The 22,529-nt window shown below is 36.8% G+C and overlaps 1 long non-coding RNA gene and 1 pseudogene across 2 annotated transcripts in view; one reads left to right on the top strand and one right to left on the bottom strand.

Annotated features, from left to right (window-relative positions):
* LOC123334459 overlaps positions 1 to 22,529 on the bottom strand; it is a 244,352-nt gene that overhangs the window by 30,601 nt on the left and 191,222 nt on the right. The gene's annotated exons all lie outside the window — the stretch shown is intronic.
* On the top strand, positions 4,569 to 5,578 carry LOC102399036 (annotated as a pseudogene).

The raw sequence follows: 22,529 nt of genomic DNA, 5'->3' as shown, positions 1-22,529 counted from the left end.
GGTTCATGAACTAACCCTTAAGGCAATTCCAAGTGGGAAATTTTTCAGAGATTACTGAGCATAGCAAGATTACTGGAAGAAGTATATGATTTTAAAGACATTCATTTGGATGCATAACATATGATATGTTTAGATGAAAGCATCATTACTTTAGACAGTGTTCTTCAAAGTATGATCCCTGGACCGACAACATCAGCATCACTGAACATGTAAATCAAACATGTAAATCAAACCTACTAAACTACAGACTGAATATTTTAACAGAAATTCTAGGTGATTCTGATGCATGCTAAGGATGCTTTAGAGCCACATATTTTTCTGCTGGATATTCCTGGATTGTGCAATTATCTCATCTATATCTAATGTGTTTCAGTAAAGCTGGTTTAAAATTAGGAAGTATCATGAATCCTTGTGCTAATCTCTTTTTTAAACATGCAAAGCATTCTTTTTAATGGGAAAAAAAACATTAATTGCCATCCAATAGAAACAGCTGTGTATTGCCCAGGGAACCTTCTGTTTACAAAAGTAAAATTCCTTAATAGAACAAGCACGTTGTTTATGCAAGGACGAGCACAGGAACCATTTACTGGTGCACTGCTATATAAATTGTGTTTGTTTGTAATATTAATCAATTTGCAGCATTAAATAGTTCACTTTCTTGGGAACACTAGAGAAAACCACTTTATCAAAGAAAAAGTTAAGGACAGAAAATTTGGAAAATTACATAAAGTACTCAACTGATGAAATTTCTAAATATTTTAACAAGGAAAGATGCATGAGTCAATATGATGCTAGACAATCACAGGCATATTTTATTGAGCTACTTAATATTCAGAGCTTCTACCTAAAGCTGGAATAATATTAAATTTCATAAATTAAATGGATTTGGACTGGTAAAATACTCAAACATTTCTCTCTCTATATGGTGACCTAGTTCATCTTTATTTTTTTCTCTTTCATTTTTAAGACATAACCTATCCCCGGAGCTATCACATATACACATACCTAGGGAATATGTATTAATAGTTTAAAAATGATGTCTTTTAGACTTCCATTAGAGTTTGTTACAGTATTGCTTACAGAAATAAATCATATTATTATTGCATTTGTATATTTATTCAAAACTAATTTTATAATGTATATCTATGCTTAGTCACTCAGTCATATCCAACTCTCTGCGACCCCATGAACTGTAGACCACCAGGCTCCTCTGTCCATAGGGATTCTCCCTACTGGAGTGGGTTGCCATTCCCTTCTCCAAATGTCTATCTACTCAATCCTCTTATGATGAAACATAACAATTAGAGATAGACACATGTTTGTAAGAGACAGTATATAAGGTAATGAGAAGAATCAGGGTTTAATATTGGCTCTGACATTACTAGTCTTATGACCTTAGTTTACTTAACCATTCTGAGTCTAAGGTTCTGGTCTTTAAAATGAAAATTTTAAACATATAATATATATAGGACTATTATGAATACATCATTTGGTTAATTGCTCTTTATGGGACCAATCATAATGTCACTCCTCTTCCCATATAAACACAGCCTCAACAAATGCTTGGTGTGGGTTTCTTTTGGATCTCAGTGAAAGGAATGGACTTTGCATGTGTATACCTCTGGGTCAAGGACAGAACCACCAGTGTAAGAACTGAGAGAAGCATGAGTATGTCAACTGCATGAAACCCTAGAAAGTATAGGGAAATTATATTTGCTGCCACAGGTCACAGCAGATACAATTTCATACACTTATCATGAAAACAAGTTTAACCAAATTTCTGAGATGGCTGGGAAGTGTCAACTGCCTTCTGGGTTACATACAAGGAATACATTTCAGGCTCTGTCCTCTCGAGTATTAATACCAAATACTAGTTCCCTTACCCAAGTTTGCAACTGAGGTTTAGAACAACTGATTCAGAGCTACAGCACTCTCTCTCATGTAAGCTCCAAATATATACTGAAGCCTGGGCCAGAGCTCTTATCAGGAGCACGCCAAGTACTCCAGCTGTACCGGCTGGAGATGAGGGAAGGCTGGACATTCCCATGTCATGCAGACACTGTACAATGTTGAACTTAATGACTCTAGTCAGTTCCAACACATCTCTCCTTTCAATAACCAAATGGTTCCTGGCCCACCCAGCACAAGTTCAGAAACCCACCCAGCACAGCCATATCTGGCACCTGTCATGTCAAAAGTAAATGAGCCCTGATGAATGAAGGACATAGGAACATCCACAAGCTCAGAAAAGCAAAGATATTTTAATCCTTTTTGAGTAGTCATCATTTTCACTTTAGAGAACATTGCCAGCAGTCCAGTTTAAGTACATATTTTCCAAGAGAAAATTATTGGTCTTTTTCAGGCTGGGAACATCTGATATCCATATAAGAGCACATTTGTCAGATTATGATTTCTGTAGTTTTAAATATAAATAAAAATACATAAATATCTCTACATTTAACTGTATAGATGTGAAAGTGAAAGTCGCTCAGTCATGTAGGACTGTTTGTAACCCCATGGACTATATGATCCATGGAATTCTCCAGGCCAGAATACTGGAGTGGGTAGCCGTTCCCTTCTGCAGGGGATTTTCCCATCCCAGGGATTGAACCCAGGTCTCCTGCATCGCAGGCAGATTCTTTCCCAGCTGAGCCACCCATACTCATTATTCCATTTTACTCCAAGGCACAGGTTTGAGACTGGAGCCAAGTACAATAGTAAATAAATTGAGCCAAAGTGGATGTGGCTGTAATGGTGAAATTATTCAACAGATAAAAGCTGTTAAATTTTTGCTCATTTTTCTACTCCATGACTATTCAGACCTAAAGCAAATAAGTCACAAAACACATTTAGATTCATCTTATACATTTTAACTCAATGATGGGTTTTAATCATTTATTGATTTAAAAGAAAGGGATGTTACAACTATGGGTAAATTGATAAAACCATTTCAGATCTTTCACTGAGAAGCATGTTGCTCATTAGCCGTTATAAGAATCAATAAACCATCATGAGTATAGACCTACAAAGATTTAAAACACAAATGAAATACAGAGGAAAACATTGACAACTAGATGACAAGGGGTTAATTATATCATTATTTAAAGAGCTCTTTAATATGAAAAAGGCTAATGACTCAGTAGCAAAATGGGCAAAGAACAATGGAAAAAAGCTCACAAAAATTGCAATAGTTTGTTAACAGACATAATAGTAGAAATGTAAATGAAAGCCATAATAAAGTACCATTTTTCTCTTATTGGCAAAGACCAAGAAGTGTCAACCAGCACATGAGAAAATAAACCTTCTACTACATGGCTCAGAAGGGAACGCAAACTGTCAGGAAATTAGTCAATGTCATCTAAATTAATATGCACACCAACTTTGACCCAGCAACTCCATTTCCATTAATATAAATTTGTTATATGTAGATACACAAGCATGCACAAATACACTTAAAATAATATCCTTTCTATTAATAGTTACTTAAAATTAAAATGACCAACCAGAAATAACCTGAACATTCAACAGTAGACTGATTAGACCAGTCATGACCTACAGTGCAACTGAATACTATGTAGAGATCAAGAAAAGTGGTATGCTGAAGTGGAATGCTCTTAAAGTTAAATAGATATCAAAGTGTTGTGTGTAATATACTAGGGCATGCATGCTTAGTCATGTCTGGCTCTTAGCGACCCCATGGAACGTAGTTCTGCCAGGCTCCACTGTCTATGGAATTTTCCAAACAGGAATACTAATACTAAAATCTGTAGTAAATTTTTATAACATTAGTTCAGAGCATCAATATGAAGACAAATCCACATCATGTACCTCTGATATGGCACAGACAGATATGATATACTTGAAAAATATATAAGTGCAATCTAATCATGATAAACATCAGATAAATTCAAACTGAAATACATTCTCTAAGACAACTGATTTGTATTCATCAAAAGAAATAACAGAAGAACTAAAAAACTGCCCCCAGATTGAAGAAGATTAAGGAGATATAGCAACTAAAAGCAATACGAGATCTTGAATTGTATCCTGATCCCTAAAAAAAAAGACATTGAGGGCAGCGAATAGCTAAAATTTAAACATGTCATTTTATTAGTATTATTACTAACCAAATATTAAATTTTAGTTATAATTACATTTTTCTGAAAGTTGTTAACATAAGATAAAATTAGTAAAAGATATGCACAAATGTTCTGAACTATATCTGAAACTTTTCAGTAAATCTAAAATTATTTCAAAATAAAAACTTTAAAAAATCCTCACATGCATTATATCCATTTTTTAAAGCATAACTATTTCTGGTGACACAATAAACCATTGACAGTGTGCCCTCTGAAAGTAAATATGAGATCTGAACGATCTGGGGAAAAACAAATACCTCCTTTTCCATTGCTTATCTTTTCTTCCTTTTTTTAAAACCTTGTCAATAAAGTGTTGACTATATCTTTTCAATAAAATGTAATTAATCAAAAGTAAGGAAACAATGGTTAAGTGTATCAATATTACTTTTTAAATTTTCTTAAATTATTAAAAATCAGTTTTAATAACATTTTAAGTTTGGTCATCAAAGATTATTGCAATATGCTTATAAAAAATATGCCTGCAATGCAGGAGACCCGGGTTTGATTCCTGGGTCTGGAAGATCCCCTGGAGAATGAAATGGCAACTCACTTCAGTATTCTTGCCTGGAAAATCCCCATGGACAGAGGAGCCTGGTGGGTTACAGTCCATGAGGTCACAAAGAGTTGGACACGACTGAGCAACTAACACACTTTCACAAAAAATATCCCACAAAAACATATAAACTATTGTTTATGGGTATATGTGGGTATGGATAGGGATATGTGTGAAAAAAGAATCTTACTCTGATAAAAGAATCTTAAAATGCTCTTTTCCTGTTATTGCAGTGTGAGGAACCATGAGCAGCAAAGTCTCCCACAACACTCTCTTTGAGGCGTGGCAGGAAGTCCTGCACAGGAATCAGCATAAATGCTGGAAGATTTTGGAGATGATGGATCAGCCAGAAGAACTATGACCCTCAGAAGGACAAATGCTTCTCGGGCACCATCAGGCTTAAGTCCACTCCCCACCCCAAGTTCTCCGTATGTGTCTTGGGGTACCAGCAGCACTGTGATGAGGCCAAGGCTGTGGATATCCCCTACACGGACATTGAGGTGCTGAAGAAACTCAATAAGAACAAGAAACTGATCAAGAAGTTTGCCAAGAAATATGCCTTTTTGGCTTCAGAGTCTCTGATCAAGCAGATCCCATGAATCCTGGGCCCAGGCCTGAATAAGGCTGACAAGTTGCCTTCCTTGCTGACCCACAGTGAGAACATGGTGGCCAAAATTGATCAAGTGAAGTCCACAATCAAGTTCCAGATGAAGAAGGTGCTGTCTCTGGCAATGGCTGTTGGCCATGTGAAGATGACAGATGATGAGTTTGTGTACAACATCCACTTAGCTGTAAACTTCCTGATGTCATTGCTCAGAAAAACTGTCAGAACATCAGGGCCTTGTACATTAAGAGCACCATGGGCAAGCCCCAGCATCTGTACTAAACACAGCTTAATAAACCATACTCAACTATACTCAAAAAAACCAAAAAAACAAATAAACAAAAAAAAACCCTTAAAATGATATTGATAATTGGCAAAACTAATACAGTTATGTAAAGTTTAAAAATAAAATAAAATTTAAAAAAAAAGTTTTAAATGTGAAGAAAAACATGAACTTTTGATATTACAATATTTTAAATAAAACTAAAAAGCAATTCTGTAAGATACAAGTTGGCAGTGTGGTGAGCTGTACCTATTCAAGCTGCAACTACTGCTATTTTGAGCAACTTTTGATTCTAGTTCTCCAACTATGGGCATGAAATCAGGCCACGAGAACTCACCTCCTAGTAAGGATTTGACCCTATGGTACTTAAGGTCTCCACTTTTGAATTGTCTTCCTAATGTAGAATTTAATACAATCCCCTGTTATAAGTGTTTCTTGAACAAATATATTAATATAATGATACTCTGCATTTTTAAATATTTTCCTACTTTTTATCATCCAGTCCAATTTCAATAGAGCCAATCTGTGCGTTGAGATATATAAGTTTACACAGTAGAGAAAACCTTACAAAGACAATTTCTGTAATTGAAAAGTTTAGTAGTAGGCATAAAACAAAACAGAGAACTTCATTTCACTACACTCTTCCTGTACTCATTATAATGTTTAGGGCTGACTGAGACAGCTGAATACAATGGGAAATGCTCAGTGTTTTTGTCTTTATTAGCATATATAATGCTTCAGTTTGCTGAAAATATAGTTAGTCTTCATTGCACAGTCTTTTCAAAAATATGTTATCATTGCCTTTTCCAATACTATTGGAATGACAAAGATGTTTCATCTACTTATTTATAGATTGTCCCAGTATTGTTCTCCAGCAATTTCTTTTCTAAAGCATAAGTTTTGAAGAGGTGCTTTGTTTTTTTACATAAGACAAAATCTGAGAGTGTTTTCATACTTGGATCATTTGTTGACTGGGGCTAAAATATTATTTAATAATAGAGAAACAAATGAAGACAAGGAGGAAAGAGCAAGACCAACTATATTTTCCACAGCAGTCACTTGGAGAACATGCTTTGTTATCTAAAGAAAGAAAATCTTTCTAGCTCTCTCCATTGCATAAGGACATCTGAAGGCCTATTATAAGATTTTGCAATATGGGTGCTAGGAAACCAGAGTGAACAACATGGTTTGTTTAAATTAACAAATTTAAATTTCTTCCCAGTCACAAGTCATCTGCAAAAATCAATTTCAGCTGAAGTTTTTCCCATGATTTCCTTTCTCTAGGCTTACCTTTTATTGTACTGTGTTTGGGCATGAAACATCTAATACTTTATTTTTGTGCATGCCATTTATAAACTGATCAGAAATGGATACTAAAGTGCTTCAAAGCAGAGAAGCTCATTTGACATTCAGAAAATGTGTTTTTGCTAACATGGCCCTTGAAAGTGAAAGTAGTAAATGTGTTAGTTGCTCAGTTGTGTCCAACTCTTTGTGACCCCGTGAACTGTAGCCTGCCAGGCTTCTCTGTCCATGGAATTCTCCAGACAAGAATACTGGAGTGGGAAGCCACTCCCTTCTCCAAGAGATCTTCCCTACCCAGGAATCGAACCCCAGTCTCCTTCATTGCAGTTGGATTCTTCACCATCTGAGCCACCAGGAAGTCCCAACATGCCCATTATGAATGTTAAAAAACAGAGTTTATATTCACTCCCAAGATCCCTGGGGCCAAGGAAGTATTTGTACTTGCAACATATTCTAATCTAGTGATGCTATAATTTATTAGAAAAATAAGGTATAACTTCATATTAGCTTTTGGTGGTGAGTTTTCTTGGTACATGTGTTTCTCCTGTTGGCTTCAAATACTTTAATGAAGCATCATTTTTGGGTTTCTGTTACGTATCTGCTTGGGAATAAATTGTTATTTGGATGACTTCAGATTGTGTATTTCAGCCGTAGACTGTCAATTACAGGTGAGAAAGATGTATGGAACAATCCACTTCTTCCCTTCTAGGATCTTTTGTTTTCCCTTGAGCTTGAAGAGACCTTTTGTTTCTTGAGTCAAGAGCTCTGTCTAAAAATCCTTTGATATGAATTCATTATATTCATGAATTCAAAATGCCATCTAGATGATGATGACACTAGTATTTATATTTATATGAGCACCGAAGAATTGATGCTTTTGAACTGTGGTGTTGGAGAAAACTCTTGAGAGCCCCTTGGACTGCAAGGAGATCTAACCAGTCCATCCTACAGGAAATCAGTCCTGAATATTCATTGGAAGGACTGATGCTGAAGCTGACACTCCAATACTTTGGTCACCTGATGCGAACTGACTCATTGGAAAAAACCCTGATGCTGGGCAAGATTGAAGGCAGGAGGAGAAGGGGACAACAGAGGATGAGATGATTGGGTGGTATCACCAGCCTGATGAGTTTGACCAAGCTTCAGTAGTTGGTGATGAACAGGGAAGCCTGGCAATCCATGGGGTCACAAAGAGTCAGACATGACTGAGTGACTGAACTGAGGTTGCTATAACAAAGTACCACAGGCTGGTTTGGTTAAATATAACAGAAATTTGTTTCTCATAGTCTGGTGGCTGGAAGTTGAGATCAAGGTGCCAGTACAGTTGAGTTTTGGTGAGGGCCTTCTTCTGGACTGCAGACTGATATGTTGTGGTATCCTCCCATGGCAGAATGGATTGAGAGTGTTCTCTGAGTTCCATTCATGATGGCTCTATCCTCATGACCTAATTACCTCCTAAAGGCCCCCCCTCCTCATATCATCATATTTTGGATTAGGATTTCAACATATGAATTTTGGAGGGATACAAACATTCAGTCCCTCACACATACCTGACATCACTTGATCTGGGTTCTATGCTCCATGAGGGCACAGGCTGCTTCATTGCTTTATCTCCAGTGCAACACACCATGACCGCTCTATAGTTTGTGCAAACATTTGTGGATTATATGAGTTAATCTTCACAAGTCTGCTAGTGCCTGGAGTTATGTGAGTTATGAGGTTAAGGATACAGCTTTCTGACTGCCAGGTCTGCCCAAAACTTCTGACCTCAACTATGAGGAGTTAGGATCCAGACACAAAGTTAGAGGAAGGATTTCATTTAAAAACTACCCTCATTTCTGATGCCAGCTGCAAGTTCAGGAGTTTCCCAAAATCATCCTCAGGTTTAATGGTCACCTAGGAAGCCTCACAGAATTCACTGAGAGCTATTATAGTCACAGATATGAACTATCACAGAAAAAAAAAAGGATGTCAACTAGAATCAGTCAAAGGAAGAGGGCCATAGAGTGGGGTCTCAGAGGGTTTAGCCCCCAGCATCCTTAAGATGCTTTACCCTGCTAACAATCATGTTTGACCAGATGCATGAAATATTGTCAATCTGAGAAGATCACCTGAGCTTCATTCTTGAGAATTTTTATTGGGGCCTCATTATCTTGGAATGTTGATTGACTGATATACCAAGTGGTCCAAGGGGGTCTATCATGAGTTACCTTTATAATTTTTTAATTGGATGATAATTACAATATTCTGATGGTTTTTGCCATACACCAGTATGAATCAGCCATAGGTATACATGTGTCCCCTCCATCCTGAACATCCTGAACCACCCCCTGCACCTCCCTCCCCACCTCCTCCCTCTGGGTTGTCACAAGGCACCAGCTTTGGGTGCCCTGCTTCATGCATCAAACTTGCACTGGTCATCTGTGTTACATATGGTAATGTATATGTTTCAGTGCTATTCCCTCAAATCATCCCACCCTCTCCTCCTCCTACTGAGTCCAAAAGTCTGTTCTTTACATCTGTGTCTCCTTTGCTGCTCTGTATGTAGGAGAGTCGGTACCATCTTTCTAGATTCCATATGTATTCATTACTATACAGTATTTGTCTTTCCCTTTCTGACTGACTTCCCTCTGTATGATGGGCTCCAGATTTATCCACCTCATTTAGGACTGACCATGAGTCACCTTCTTAACATGCACTATTAGATGTAGATCAAGGGGGCCACCGTGAACAACACTCCTATTGAGAGCTGAAGGTTTAGCAGTTACCTTCCAGAGATAGAAACAAAAGCCAGACTTCTCTTTGGGTAAGGACAAAATGAGCATTTCCATTTTATAGATTAAATAAAAATATCATACATCAAAGTCTGACCAGCTGGGGTTGGGACACAGGACTATTTGTTTCTAAGGTTCAGCTTCTATCTCAAATGGACATTTTCTCCCCATCTTGCTAACCTTGCTAATTCTACTTCTTATATTTTTGATCTTCATTAATAGCACCTCCTTTTTTCTAATTTCCCAATGTACAAATATTTGTGTTATCCTTCACTTTTACCTCTATCTCACAATCCAAATAATTTCCAAGTCACATCAATTCTATATGTGTCATAAATGTCTCTCAAATCTGCCTCTTTCTCTTCATTCTTTGCTGGTAATATGTCAGTTCCAGTTTTCACTATATCTGACTTAAAACTGTGCCATATTGCTTTAAGGAGCCTTCTGTCTGCATTATCGACCCACATTCACTATTTCCACTTGGTCATCAGATTGATCTACCAAAAAGAGCAGAGATATTCACGTCACTATTATTCTTAAAAGTTTGCATGATGCTCTTACATAAAACTTAAACTCCTTAGTATGACTAATTTGGCCTTGAACAATCTAAAACCAAATTATATTCCTACTCCCTTTCTTCCACATATTCCCTGGTGCTGGCCATACGGACTTTACTCATTCCATGAATATAATAATATCTATCAAGATTCCATTTTTCTATCATTAGTTTCTGCAAGAATTATCCTTGTCTCCCTCTTCACCTGTCATTGAAATGTAGTAAAAATGTTACCTCAATGGTGATGCTTTCATTTACTTCTCCAGATAGAATTATATGCTCCCTTTCAGAAGTGCCATTGTCTATTATTCCTGTTTCAGTAATAGTGTCTAACACATTGTATTTTGATTTATTGATTTACGTGTCCCTTGAATTACACTATATATACTTTATAACGGCAGGAACTCCCTTCAGCAAATAACTGGAGAAATACACTTGGTAAGGGATTATAGTACAATTTCTGAATGAATGCAAGTCCTTTGGATGAGGCTCTGTGTTTTATTCCCCATTGCATTTTTCATGTCTACCACATAGTAAGTGCTAAATAAATCTCTGTTTAAAAACTAAACTTAACCAAGAGGGGATATATAGGTACACATGTAGTTAATTCATGTTGTTGTACAGCAGAAAATAGCAACATTGTAAGGCAATTATACTCCAATTAAGAAAAGTACTTTAAAAATATACACTATTCCCAATAGGAAAAGACATAAACTTAGTGAAGGAATAATGAAGGAGTAAGTGAAGGAATGAATATTCAGTCTCCGCTAAAACCATCAAGCTTGGATTGAATCTTTTTTAATCATCCTAATTCTATTTTTTAGGGTAAATGATAAAAGTAACTATCTTAAAGCAAATACAGGTGTGCAAAATTAATCTAATCCCCTGGAGATAATTCCATGAGTTTTAGTGAAATCATACTTCATTCATTTTAATTCATTTCAACATACAAATATTTATGTGGGGCATACAACATGTCCAGAACTATTTCTCAGGCACCAAGTAATTTTCAAAGATAAATAGCACACAGCATCCTCTCTTTAAAACGTTCTGAGTGCAAAAGTGATGGCACAACTAGCGCCTATGAGACATGAAATTACAACACATGTTCAAAACAGTGTCAACACTCAGATTGGGAGTGACCACATCTATTTTGAGAGTCAGCCAATGAATGCATCATGCCCTGGGGAGGCTATAACTACATTCAAGAAGGCAGAAGTGAGAGAAAGATGTTTTTTTATCAGTTGATATTTATTTTTGCATTATTTTGAGATTTTTTTAATCAGTTGATATTTATTTTTGCATAATTTTGAGAATCTATACCTGGGAACACTTAAAAAAATTTTTTATTGGAGCATAGTTGATTTACAATGTTGTGTTAGTTTCAGTACAGCAAACTGAGTTATACATATATATCCACTCTTTTTTTTAGATTATTTCCCCATATAGGCCATTATAGTGTATTAAGTAGAGTTCCCTATTTAGTAGGTCATTATTAGTTATCTATTTTATATATTGGGTTGGCCAGAAGGTTCATCTGGATTTCTCCATAGCATCTAATGGAAACCCCCAAATGAACATTTTGGCCAAGCCAATATATAGTACTGTGTATATCTCAATCCCAATCTCCCAATTTATCCCTCCCCCCACCTTACCTCCTGGTAATCATAAGTCTGTTTTCTACACCTGTAACTCTATTTTTGTTTTGTAGATAAGTTTATTTGAAAAAAAGGAGAATTTTTAGTGAAGATATTCCCAAATGCAGAGACAAGTAGCCAGCCAGTTCAGTGGTTACATTGGATATATATGTGCAAAGCACTGGTTCTCAAAATGCGGTCTATGAGACTTCTAGGAGCCCCTAAGACTCTCAAGGAATTCATGAGGTGAAAATCATTTACCTCTTACACCACATCAGCATTTTTACAAATGGTGCAAACACAACGGTGAGTAAAACTGTTTATTACTTAGCAGAAATTAAGGACAAGTCACCAAACTATTAGCCAGTAACTCTATTCTTCACTGATATATACTCAAGGGAAGAAAAAGAAAAGAGGGGTGGAGCCAGTTTCTTTAAGAATGTTCCTGCAGAAGTAGTTAACATTTTTAATATTATGAAATCCTGATCACTGAGCAAATATCTTTCTAATCTTTCATTTGACAAAGGGAGAAATAGGCATTAATACTTCTGTCTACAGAAGTAGAACAATTATCTCCATGAAAAGTATCTGTGTGGTTATTTGAGTAGCAAGCTGATGTATCTGCTTTTTTATTTTTTAAAATAACATTCTTTTATTTTTATAAAATAACACAGAACACATTCTTCTTTGCAAATAATAACTGACAGATTACAAACTATGATTATTCAGACTTTTTAGTATCTGGCAGATATTGTTTTAAAATTAATGAAGTGATTCTAACTTGAAAGAAAACAATTGTCAACCATTGTTGCAAAGATAAAACTTGAGCTTTCAAAAGAAAATCAGAATATTTGAAACTTTTACCTAACATCATAAGTTTGTTCTGGAAGAAGAAATGGCAACCCACTCCAGTATTCTTCTTCAGAGAATCCCATGGACAGAGGAGCCTGGCAGACTACGGTCCATAGGGTCACAAAGAGTCAAACATGACTGAGCAACTAAGCATGCATAAGTTTGATCACATTGCAATATTTCCTGATGAAATTGGTTATATTAATGAATGTATTTTTTTTTGTATTGTACAATGAATGTATCAACATTTGAAAGATCTTCCACAATTCAATGAATCAATGTTTCCGAGAGACCAATTCATGGATAACAAATCCATTCAAAGTCCAAGTCCCCTATAATTCCAGTCCCCTATAATGAAAAGGACATCTTTTTGAGGTGTTAGTTCTAAAAGGTCTTGTAGGTCTTTATAGAACCGTTCAACTTCAGCTTCTTCAGCGTTACTGGTTGGAGCATAGACTTGGATTACTGTGATACTGAATGGTTTGCCTTGGAAACGAACAGAGATCATTCTGTCGTTTTTGAGATTGCATCCAAGTACTGCATTTCGGACTCTTTTGTTGACCATGATGGCCACTCCATTTCTTCTGAGGGATTCCTGCCCACAGTAGTAGATATAATGGTCATCTGAGTTAAATTCACCCATTCCAGTCCATTTCAGTTCGCTGATTCCTAGAATGTCGACATTCACTCTTGTCATCTCTTGTTTGACCACTTCCAATTTGCCTTGATTCATGGACCTGACATTCCAGTTTCCTATGCAATATTGCTCTTTACAGCATCGGACCTTGCTTCTATCACCAGTCACATCCACAGCTGGGTATTGTTTTTGCTTTGGCTCCATCCCTTCATTCTTTCTGGAGTTATTTCTCCACTGATCTCCAGTAGCATATTGGGCACCTACTGACCTGGGGAGTTTCTCTTTCAGTATCCTATCATTTTGCCTCTTCATACTGTTCATGGGGTTCTCAAGGCAAGAATACTGAAGTGGTTTGCCATTCCCTTCTCCAGTGGACCACATTCTGTTAGAAATGTGTGGAAAATTCTGAAAATTCTGTGGAAAATTCTGAACGAGATGGGAATACCAGACCACCTGATCTGACTCTTGAGAAATCTGTATGCAGGTCAGGAAGCAACAGTTAGAACTGGACATGGAACAACAGACTGGTTCCAAATAGGAAAAGGAGTTCATCAAGGCTGTATATTGTCATCCTGTTCATTTAACTTATATACAGAGTACATCATGAGAAACGCTGGACTGGAAGAAACACAAGCTGGAATCAAGATTGCCGGGAGAAATATCAATCACCTCAGATATGCAGATGACATCACCCTTATGGCAGAAAGTGAAGAGGAACTAAAGAGCCTCTTGATGAAAGTGAAAGTGGAGAGTGAAAAAGTTGGCTTAAAGCTCAACATTCAGAAAACGAAGATCATGGCATCTGGTCCCATCACTTCATGGGAAATAGATGGGGAAACAGTGGAAACAGTGTCAGACTTTATTTTTCTGGGCTCCAAAATCACTACAGATGGTGACTGTAGCCATGAAATTAAAAGACGCTTAGTCCTTGCAAGGAAAGTTATGACCAACCTAGATAGCATATTCAAAAGCAGAGACATTACTTTGCCAACAAAGGTTTGTCTAGTCAAGGCTATGGTTTTTCCTGTGGTCATGTATGGATGTGCGAGTTGGACTGTGAAGAAAGCTGAGCGCCAAAGAATTAATGCTTTTGAACTGTGGTGTTGGAAAAGACTCTTGAGAGTCTCTTGGACTGCAAGGACATCCAATCAGTCCATTCTGAAGGAGATTAGCCCTGGGATTTCTTTGGAAGGAATGATGCTAAAGCTGAAACTCCAGTACTTTGGCCACCTCATGCGAAGAGTTGACTCATTGGAAAAGACTCTGAGGCTGGGAGGGATTGGGGGCTTGAGGAGAAGGGGACGACAGAGGATGAGATGGCAGGATGGCATCATGGACTCGATGGACGTGAGTCTGAGTGAACTCCGGGAGTTGGTGATGGACAAGGAGGCCTGGCGTGCTGCAATTCATGTGGTCACAAAGAGTCGGACATGACTGAGCGACTGATCTGATCTGATCTGATCAAAGTCCAAAATATATACATAGATTTTAAAGTAACAGAGTATGAAGAAGCTTGTTGTTGTCAAGAAGTTGATATGCGTTCCAACTGCATAATACAGTTAACCTTTAAGAAACTACTACTTGTCAAGTTTTGGTATAATATCAAACAATAACATCCACCAATTTCTGAAAAGGCTATTAAAGTACTGTTCACTTTTCCAATTACATGTTTTTGTAAGACAGAATTTTCTGTATATATGTCAACCAAAATAATGTATTGAAACAGATTCAAAACCTAAGTAGTTATAAGAATGCAGCTGAATTCCACTAAATCACACATTCAAGAGATTTGTAGAAAGGTAAGAAATATTATTATTCTCATAATATTTTTTGAAAATAGTTACTTTTATATGTAATACTTGTTAACACCTAATAGGTTTACTATTTTTAAACTAATCAGTAAAGGTATTTTTTAATTTCTCAATTTTATTATCGAATATGAAAATTATCCATAGATATAACCACACAAGCTCTTTGGAACCTCAATGATTTTTAATAGTGTAAAAGGATCTGAGACCCAAAAGTCAGAGAACTATTGGGATAAGGAAATAGTACAAGTATTTTCAATCATCCTATATAGAGAAAACTTGCAATGCACCAAGCACTATGTCAGATACTATGTTTAGAGCAGAAAAATGAAAAAGCAAACTTATCTCTGCCCTCATGGAGTTCATGATCTATTGAGGTATGAAGACAATAATCTATCACAAAATTGAGTCTACTATTACTACTGGCTGGCATGGCCCCAAAAGGCATTGAATAACATGTTTGGATAAGGAGAAAGAGAATAATTATTATGTACAAATGTTTCCAAAAAGCAATACGAAACAGCTGAAATCAGTTTTTCTTTTAGTTCATTTATTTTGCAAGAAATATATTCAAATTTAAGTCTTTATGTTTTATGTGTTCATTTTATTTCGTGGTCCACTAGCAACTCAGGTGGTCAAGAATCCACCAGCAATGCGGGAGATCTGGGTTCAATCCCTGGGTCAGGAAGAATCCCCGGAGAAGGAAATGGCAACCCACCAGTATTCTTGCCTGGAGAATCCCATGGACAGAGGAGCCTGGCAGGCTACAGTCCATAGGTCACAAAGAGTCGAACACAGCTGAGCGACTAACACTTTCACTTTAATGTAACTGGCACGTTTGCTTATTTTACCCACTAATATAACCATTTTAAGTTGGAGAATCTGTCCATCTATATTTAACACAATTATTGATAGAACTGATTTTAAATTTACCATTATCTGGTTTACTTTCTATTTATCCTACCTACTCTTTTATTTCTTTTTTCTCTCTCTCTTTTTTTTTTTTTTTTTTTTTGCCTTCATACGAATTTACTATTTATATCATTTTCTCCCTCTCTATTGGCTTAAGAATCAAGTTCTAATTAATCCTTCAGTGATAACCCTAGATCAGAGTTTCTCAGTCTCGGAACTATTGACAATTTGGCCAGATAACCTTTTGTTACAAGACAGGCTTTGCTGTGCATCGTAAGATTTTCACAGCACTTCTGGCTTCTACCAATGGAAAGTTAATTACATCCTTTCAGTTGTGAGACAATGAAAAACGTCTCTAGAGATTGCCAAATGTTTCTGAGAGGACAAAATCACCCTTGGTTGAGAACTACTGCCCCTGACTCATCAAATTTTAATATAAATAAGAATAATTTTTCCCTTTCCTGGACATGCAAAGGCCTTTCAACATTTGTCTCTGTTTACCCCTCTACTCATGCCTGTTGCTATTTTAATTCTTTGTGTATTTCAAACTCAATAATAAATTCTATTGTTTTGTACCATTAATATTTATTCAGACTTAAGCACATCTTTACTACCACTTGGCTTTTCATTTCTTCCTGCATCTGAGCTTCTAACCATGAAGATTTTCCTCTTGCCTGCAGAATATTCTCATTTTCTCTGGGGTTACATACTGGTGATGAATTCTCCTAGTTTTTGTTTGTCTGAAAATAGACTATTTCCACTGAGTATGGAACTGTACAATTTTAGCTTTTTGTTTTTTAACAATTTGAAATTTCATTTCATTCACTTCCTTCAGTTGCTTCTGTTGAGACACCTGCTATTGGTCTTTGAGGATAACCTTATTTTTTTCTAGATGCTTTAAAGCCTTTCTTAATTTGGGGGGTTTAAGCCATTCGACTGTGCTGTGCCTCAGTGTAATTTTGTTTGATATTTTTCTAGCTTAAGATTCATAGTGCCTCTTAAATCTGTGGCTGGAAAGCTTTTCTCAATTTGGAAAATTCACTGCCATTTTATCTTCACATATAATTCAGCTTCATGATCTCTCCTCCCTCCTTCTGAGACTAATTATATACATGTCAATACTGTCACTTTATCTCACATGTTTTCATACTTTGTGTAGTGTGTTCTCTGTCATGTTGCCTCTCCTTGCTGCAGTCTGCTTGCTTTCATCTGAGCCTGTTTCTATTTCACTAATTTTCTTTCTGAACTGAGTCTAATCTTCTCATAAATCTATCCATTGAATTCTTATTACAGTAGTTGTATCTTTCAGTTATATGTTTTTCACAGGGTACTTTTATGAAATATGTTTCAGTTCTGACAAAATTCCCAATTTTATCTTATTTCTTTAACATATTAAGCATTGCTATTTTAAATTCCAAAACCAAGGAATCAATTATCTGGATTATCATTAAGTATATTAAGTAAAATTTATTTTGATCTTTAACCACACTCTCTTGTTCCTCACATTTCTGTGTAACATTTTGGTGATTCCAGACACTGCATGTATGTTAGGTATGGACCTAACAGATGCAGAAGATATTAAGAAGAGGTGGCAAGAATACACAGAAGAACTGTACAAAAAAGATCTTCATGACCCAGATAATCACAATAGTGTGATCACTCACCTAGAGCCAGACATCCTGGAATGTGAAGTCAAGTGGGCCTTAGAAAGCATCACTATGAACAAAGCTAATGGAGGTGATGGAATTCCAGTAGAGCTATTTCAAATTCTGGAAGATGATGCTGTGAAAGTGCTGCACTCAATATGCCAGCAAATCTGGAAAACTCAGCAGTGGCCACAGGACTGAAAAAGGTCAGTTTTCATTACGATCCCAAAGAAAGGCAATGCCAAAGAATGCTCAAACTACCGCACAATTGCACTCATCTCACACGCTAGCAAAGTCATGCTCAAAATTCTCCAAGCCAGGCTTCAGCAATATGTGAACCATGAACTTCCAGATGTTCAAGATGGTTTTAGAAAAGGCAGAAGAACCAGAGATCAAATTGCCAATGTCTGCTGGATCATCGAAAAAGCAAGAGAGTTCCAGAACAACATCTATTTCTGCTTTATTGACTATGCCAAAGCCTTTGACTGTGTAGATCACAATAAACTGGAAAATTCTGAAAGAGATGGGAATACCAAACCACTTGACCTGCCTCTTGAGAAATTTGTATGCAGGTCAGGAAGCAACAGTTAGAACTGGACACGGAACAACAGACTGGTTCCAAATAGGAAAAGGAGTATGTCAAGGCTGTATATTGTAACCCTGCTTATTTAACTTATATGCAGAGTACATCATGAGAGACCCTGGACTGGAAGAAACACAAGCTGGAATCAAGATTGCCAGGAGAAATATCGATAACCTCAGATATGCAGATGACACCACCCTTATGGCAGAAAGTGAAGAGGAACTCAAAAGCCTCTTGATGAAAGTGAAAGAGGAGAGTGAAAAAGTTGGCTTAAAGCTCAACATTCAGAAAACAAAGATCATGGCATCTGGTCCCATCACTTCATGGGAAATAGATGGGGAAACAGTGGAAACAGTGTCAGACTTTATTTTTCTGGGCTCCAAAATTACTACAGATGGTGACTGCAGCCATGAAATTAAGACACTTACTCCTTGGAAGGAAAGTTATGACCAACCTAGATAGCATATTGAAAAGTAGAGACATTACTTTGCCAACAAAGGTCCGTCTAGTCAAGGCTATGGTTTTTCCTGTGGTCATGTATGGATGTGAGAGTTGGACTGTGAAGAAAGCTGAGTGCCGAAGAATTGATGCTTTTGAACTGTGGTGTTGGAGAAGACTCTTGTGAGTCCCTAGGACTGCAAGGAGATCCAACCAGTCCATTCTGAAGTAGATCAGTCCTGGGCGTTCTTTGAAAGGACTGATGCTGAAGCTGAAACTCCAATACTTTGGCCATGTCATGCGAAAAGTTAGCTCATTGGAAAAGACTCTGATGCTGGGAGAGATTGGGGGCAAGAGGAGAAGGGGACGACAGAGGATGAGATGGCTGGATGGCCTCACCGACTCGATTGACATGAGTTTGGGTGAACCCTGGGAGTTGGTGATGGACAGGGAGGCCTGGCGTGCTGCAGTTCATGGGGTCGCAGAGAGTCGGGCACGACTGAACTGACTGACTGACTGAACACTGCATGTAAAAAGTTGCTGGAATCATTTGGGGCCTTGCATAATGCTATCTGCTTCCACATATGAGCTAAGTAGTTCTTCACTGCCTTGGTAGCTTTTTGAGTCAAACAATTTTTTCTAGTACAATTCTTTCCAAATGATCTGAGGTGAAAGATAAAGTTTTCCTTTTTTTTTTTAATCCTTTACAAATGATGCATGGTCCAACACTGAGGTGGCACAATATGGCCCACTGTGCATTATCAGAATGCAGTTCTTAGCCACTGTGATTTGTTACACGAGTCCAAGAACCACCTGATCTGATCTATACCACTTTCAACAAGATTAATTCACTTGGATCCACTTGGATGTTGCAAAAGTATTTAATTGATATAAAAGTTTCTAAATAATCTCAATTTCTGTCCTTGGTTTTTTTCACATTTGTGGTTGTAGAGGGACCACACTTTAATGACACTTAGAGATACACTAAGTGACAGTAAGGAAATGCTCTGGTTAAAGGTAGAGATCTAAAAAAATAAGACCTACTTTGTCTTGAATCAAAAAAAAAAAAAATGGCTATGCTTCAAACTAAATTTATATGATTTAAATAAATAAGTGGGCTAATCTTTAACGCTTTTGCTCTAAAAAGATTCAACAAACATTTGCTCAACTTTCCCAGCATTAGAGGGAACACTATGCCTTGAGGATTATCTAAAGCAAACCAGATAACTCCATCTGCATATGCACTAACACCTCATTAATTCAGAATCTGTGATAATTTGGCTAAGTAAATTAATAGTATAAGAAGAAAAGCAGTAAAGTGCTTAAAACCACTCAAAGAACTACATTTTCAATCATTCTCAAATATTTTAGAAACATCCTTTCTATTATAGAAATAAAGGACACAATAATTACAGACACTTTCCATGTATTCTTTATAGCAATTAGCCTCAAAGAAGTGGAAGTAATGTTTAGTGAATTTGTTCTGTTACACTAAATTTATTTAAAATGAACAAAGAAAATTTTAAAAACTGTTCTAAGAAATTTAGCCAAAATTTCCACTCCCAGCTAGTCAAAATTAGGAGTTTTAACTAGAACATTAATATATAAAGTATAAAGCTTTTTAGTAGGGTGTCTGAAACATCTCTTGCTTTGTTCAACCAGCATCCATTCCTCTTTTTGGTAATACAAATCCAATTTTTCTTAGGGCCTTCTCTAAGTCCAAGTGATTTAGGTGGTTTGAACCACATGTGCTAATAAAACTCTGAGGCAAGAAATATTCTTCTACAGACATTTACAAAGTAGGAAACTGTAGGCCTGAGGCTGTACATGGAGCAAATTTCTACCACGCATGGATAAAGAAAAGCTAAAAATTAAGCTTACAACCCAACACCTAATGCTTACTAAGAGCCTGGCTCCAGCTGGACCCTGAACTAGATTTGTCTTATCTAAAAATCAATACAATAAATCTGTGTTATTGTTAAAGTCAATTGGGTCATTTTATTTGTAAGAGTTTTGACTAAGTTTACTGCTTATTTCATTATGTGTAGAGAGCCACAGCAGGTGCTAAAAATAGAAAGTTCAAGAAATGAAATTATTATAAGGAAATTATAATATTGTTGGACGGACAAAGGCAAGGACTTCTGACATTTATTTGAGTTGACTAAAAACTTCATTTGGATATAGATCAAGGGAACAAAATAGAAAGCCCAGAGATAAACCCAGACACCTATGGAGACCTTATCTTTGAAAAGGAGGCAAGAATATACAATGGAGAAAAGACAATCTCTTTAACAAGTGGTGCTGGGAAAACTGGTCAACCACTTGTAAAAGAATGAAACTAGAACACTTTCTAACACCATACACAAAAATAAACTTAAAATGGATTAAAGATCTAAACATAAGACCAGAAACTATAAAACTCTTAGAGGAGAACATAGGCAAAACACTCTCTGACATAAATCACAGCAGGATCCTCTGTGACCCATCTCCCAGAATACTGGAAATAAAAGCAAAAATAAACAAATGGGACCTAATTAAACTTAAAAGCTTCTGCACAACAAAAGAAACTCTAAGCCAGGTGAAAAGACAGCCTTCAGAATGGGAGAAAATAATAGCATATGAAGCAACCGACAAACAACTAATCTCAAAAATATACAAGCAACTCCTACAGCTCAACTCCAGAAAAATAAACGACACAATCAAAAAGTGGGCCAAAGAACTAAATAGACATTTCTCCAAAGAAGACATACAGATGGCTAGCAAACACATGAAAAGATGCTCAACATCACTCTTTATCAGAGAAATGCAAATCAAAACCACTATGAGGTACCATTTCTCGCCAGTCAGAATGGCTGCGATCCAAAGTCTACAAGCAATAAATGCTGGAGAGGGTGTGGAGAAAAGGGAACCCTCTTACACTGTTGGCGGGAATGCAAACTAGTACAGCCACTATGGAGAACAGTGTGGAGATTCCTTAAAAAACTGGAAATAGAACTGCCTTATGACCCAGCAATCCCACTGCTGGGCATACACACCGAGGAAACCAGAATTGAAAGAGACACTTGTACCCCAGTGTTCATCGCAGCACTGTTTATAATAGCCAGGACATGGAGGCAACCTAGATGTCCATCAGCAGACGAATGGATAAGAAAGCAGTGGTACATATACACAATGGAGTATTACTCAGCCATTAAAAAGAATACATTTGAATCAGTTCTAAGGAGGTGGATGAAACTGGAGCCTATTATACAGAGTGAAGTAAGCCAGAAAGCAAAACACCGATACAGTATACTAACCCACATATATGGAATTTAGAAAGATGGTAACAATAACCCTGTATGCGAGACAGCAAAAGAGACATAGATGTATAGAACAGTCTTTTGGACTCTGTGGGAGAGGGAGAGGGTGGGATGATTTGGGAGAATGGCATTGAAACATGTATAATATCATATAAGAAACGAATTGCCAGTCCAGGTTTGATGCAGGATACAGTATGCTCGGGGCTGGTACACTGGGATGACCCAGAGGGATGGTACAGGGAGGGAGGTGGAGGGGGGTTCAGTATGGGAAATACGTGTACACCCGTGGCAGATTCATGTTGATGTATGGCAAAACCAATACAATATTGTAAAGTAATTAGCCTCCAATTAAAATAAACTAATTTAAATTTAAAAAATAAATAAAAATAAAAATAAACCTATAAAAAAAAAAGCTCATTTGGGGTTTTCCATGACTAAATTATCCTGAGTATTTAGCAAAGGAGGAATTTGACAAGTATTATTTGAATGAATGAATGCATTTTTAT

This window comes from Bubalus bubalis, chromosome 7, assembly GCF_019923935.1.
Source record: "Bubalus bubalis isolate 160015118507 breed Murrah chromosome 7, NDDB_SH_1, whole genome shotgun sequence".
NCBI lineage: Eukaryota > Metazoa > Chordata > Mammalia > Artiodactyla > Bovidae > Bubalus > Bubalus bubalis.
Note: the sequence above shows the minus strand (reverse complement) of the source record. Positions and strands in the feature narration are given on the sequence as shown.